General features: G+C 42.4%; 1 pseudogene; it reads right to left on the reverse strand.

Moving 5' to 3' along the window:
- Positions 1-2,226: 2,226 nt before the first annotated feature.
- LOC103288232 (phosphoglycerate kinase 1-like) lies at positions 2,227-3,767 on the reverse strand (annotated as a pseudogene).
- Between the last annotated feature and the right edge of the window lie 223 nt (positions 3,768-3,990).

Below are 3,990 nucleotides of genomic sequence, written 5' to 3' on the forward strand. Positions count from 1 at the left end.
CTTTTATTAGATAGGATTTCAAAGTTCTTTGTGCAGAAAGAGTCATTGCTCAGGTGGTATAAAAATAAACACAAACCAATTTAATAAGGTACCCGGAGATCATTGGCCACACTGAGAGATTAAAAATCAACAGATTTCCTTGTGTTTATACATCTTCCAAAAAATCTCATTACAAATGAACTCCTACACAAAAATTCACAAAGCATTCACCTGGTGGAAGCTGCTAAAGTATTTGGTCTTGATTAACCATTTATAATAATGTTTTCAACTAAGAGGCTAACTTCAAAATCAGTTGTTGGTATACCCCAAGGAAGGGGGAAGGGAAAACGTTATTCTACTCCAGGTTTTAACTTCTGTTTAGCAGAAAATTGCATGATCCTCAAACTGTAGCAGTCGGTATTGAGGCATATGACACTTTGATGCTGTCAGACAAGCGAAGGGCTACTTTCTGAAAAATCTTAGTGAAAAATTATTTTACATTTTAAAAACCTGGATATACTATGCCTTAGAATATATCATTATCATGGTAAGATAAAGTGTAATATTTCAAATAAAGTCTGTTTACTGCAGAGCGCCCCCTCGCCTCTGCTGTGAGGACTGTTGAGAGCTCTCCTGTCTTCCTCCTTCCCTCTTTCTAACATAAATACCAGTCCTCTTGGCCTTTCCTCTGCTCAGTATGTTTCCTTTCAGTAACTGCATGTACCTTTCTCTACCTTATAACAGAACCATTGAAAGGATTTTACAAACCACTGTCTGATGCCTTTCCTTGCAGGTAAAGAAATATACCTGCATGTCTGAGAGGTGCCCAGTCAAGGCCACACGGCCAGTTCATGCAGAGAAGTGTCCATAGCAAAATGTCCTAATCCCCATGCCTCTTCATTGCTTCTTCTCTGGTATTGTTTTCAGAAATGCTCAAGCTCCACTAACTCATGAAGTTCATGTGCATGCCACCTGCATTTGGAGGATATATATCGAAGGAACAAGGGGTATTTCAGGTAACATTTATACTGTACCAGCAACCTTAGACGAGTTCCCAGAAATGAACCTTTCTCATGCTTAAGTTGTTCATTTCCCCTGAAGAAGCCTGGGGCCACTAACATGACAGCAGATAAGAAGCTGCCCAATTCAAGAGCCAGGCTGGAGAGTTCGATGTGTATGATCAATTAGCTGCTTCAATGATCAGAGACCAAGGCTTGCTTCTTTAGGTCTGCCAGAATGGACACTCTTTGACACCCTATTCTATTTATTCATTTAGTTTTTTACTCAATAAGTACAGCCTGGAGGGAGATTGTTATCTCTGTCTTTGGAGGGCAGTAAATCTCAGTTTTTATCCTTCGAATGGGGTCCCAGTAGACTGTACACCAACTACCTAGACTTCCACTTTCAGCAGTTTGGTGTTCCCCCTCAAGTCACCGTCCCAGAACATGATGTCAAGGTGCATAGCCCTCTTTCATGGCCACCAGGAATAACACTATCAAATTGTAGGCACCAAATCCAGGGTGAACATGTTGATAGTGGATTCTTGATTGGCTATTTGTGGGTTAGACACTCTGTGCGTTTTCCATGGGGAGCTCCTTTGCTTCTTCACTCACCATGGTCTCGATCGTTCCCCCTTGCTCTCTATGCTCAGGAGACCTGCAGATCATGACTTATAAGTGGTTACTTATATGGTGGGATTGTGAAGCATTATTAGTGCTTTGCATTAATAAAATAGCCCAAAAGTGAGACAGTGCGATTCACTGATGTGTCACTTTTCTTGTGTCTTCATGGGATCTTTTGTTTCATTTGTAATGCAAAAAGTGCCCATTAGAAGAAAAATGTCCTTTCCATTCATAATGCTGGCAATTAATAGATTGCAAGAATATTCATAATGCTGGCAATTAATAGATTGCAAACACATGCAAGAATACTTTTAAGGACAATACAATAACTATGAAAAAATGTATGTGTTTAGAGGAAAATGATACAATACAATCACTAGTTTTATTTTTTGCTATTTCAAATTGTCTGTTTTTATTTTATTTTATTTTTTCCCCCAGTTTCAATGAATACTTTTATTTATTTAACAGATGACCAACTTTGTCTCCCTCTCTCCCTACAACTGGAATTTCACCTGGTTTTCATGCGAGTAGCAAAACAATGACAAAGCTAATCAGAATAAGCTACTCCAAGAAGAGAATTAAGCTAACAGCTTTCTTTTTTAACAGACAAAATATAAATATATGCACTTTAGAATGCATAATGGTTTAGTCACTAAGAAATTCAAATGGGATCCTGAAGAATGGAAGCAAGTCCAGGGTGCAGTAAAGTTGAGCTGAGATGTTGTGCAACCGTTTAAGTGTTCCTGGGCTGCATCTCTTGGCCATTAGCTGAATCTTGACATGGGGGAAGATTTTCGCTAATATCAAGTAGAGATGTGGAAAGCACTAAGTTCACTAAGGGGATGTGCACAGGAACCAAAAGGCAGGAAAAATATTAAACATTGCTGAGAGCATCCACCCCAGGAAGGACTTTACCTTCCAGGAGCTCTAAACTGGCACCACCCCCAGTGCTCACATGGCTGACTTTATCCTCTGTGTTCCATTTGGCACAGCAAGTGGCAGTGTCTCCACCACCTATGATGGTGATGCAGCCCCTGGAAGTGGCTTTCACCACCTCGTCCATGAGGGCTTTGGTCCCTTGGGCAAAAGCTTCCCATTCAAATACGCCCACAGGTCCATTCCACACAATCTGCTTAGCCCTAGTGACAGCCTCAGCATACTTCTTGCTGCTCTCAGGACCACAGTCCAAGCCCATCCAGCCAACAGGTATGCCAGAAGCCACAGTGGCTTGGCCAGTCTTGGCATTCTCATCAAACTTGTCAGCAGTGACAAAGTCAACCGGCAAGGTAATCTTCACACCATTCTTCTCAGCTTTGGACATCAGGTCTTTGACAATCTTGGCTCCCTCTTCATCAAACAGAGAAGGGCCAATCTCCATGTTGTTGAGCACCTTAAGGAAGGTAAAAGCCATTCCACCACCGATAATCATCTCATTGACTTTGTCCAGCATATTATTAATCAGCTGGATCTTGTCTGCAACTTTAGCTCCGCCCAGGATGGCCAGGAAGGGTCGCTCTGGGCTTTCCAATGCCTTAGCAAAGTAGTTCAGCTCCTTCTTCATCAAAAAACCTCCAGCTTTCTGTGGCAGATTGACTCCAACCATAGAGCTGTGAGCTCGGTGAGCAGTGCCAAAAGCATCATTGACATAGACATCCCCTACCTTGGAAAGTGAACTCAGAAGGCTTCTACTTTAGCTGGCTCTGCTTTAACCTTGTTCCCCGAAGCATCTTTTCCCTTCCCTTCTCCTTCCACATGAAAGCGAAGGTTCTCCAACAGGATGACAGACCCAGCAGCTGGGGCAGCACAGCTTTCTCCACTTCGGGCCCCACGCAATCCTTCAAGAATAAAACATCCTTGCCCAGCAGAAATTTGAGTTCTACAGCAACTGGCTCCAAAGAGTACTTGTCAGGCATGGGGACACCATCAGGCCGACCCAGGTGGCTCATAAGAACAACTGACTTGGCTCCATTGTCCAAGCAGAATTTTATACTTGGGATGGCAGCCTTGATTCTCTGATTGTTTGTTATCTGGTTATTCTTCATAGGAACATTGAAGTCTACTCTCATGACGACCCACTTGCCCTTCACGTCCAGCTTGTCCAGAGTCAGCTTGTTAGAAAGAGACATCTTGGCAATACAGCAGTGCAGAGAGCCCGCAGACCAGTCAGCGACGAAGACAGCAGCAAATGTCCGACTCAGAACGCGTGCAGACCTCTCCAAATTGTCTGTTTTTAAACGCTTTCTAGAAAATCTTAATATTTGGTAGAATGTATTTCCTATAGGCAAATACCAAGGAGTATGATTGCTGGACTTTATGGTAAAAAGCTAGTTAGCTTTGTAAGAAACTGCCAAACTGTCTTCTAAAGTGACTGTACAATTTGCATTTTCAG

Source organism: Eptesicus fuscus, chromosome 8, assembly GCF_027574615.1.
Source record: "Eptesicus fuscus isolate TK198812 chromosome 8, DD_ASM_mEF_20220401, whole genome shotgun sequence".
In the NCBI taxonomy this organism is placed as follows: Eukaryota; Metazoa; Chordata; class Mammalia; order Chiroptera; family Vespertilionidae; genus Eptesicus; species Eptesicus fuscus.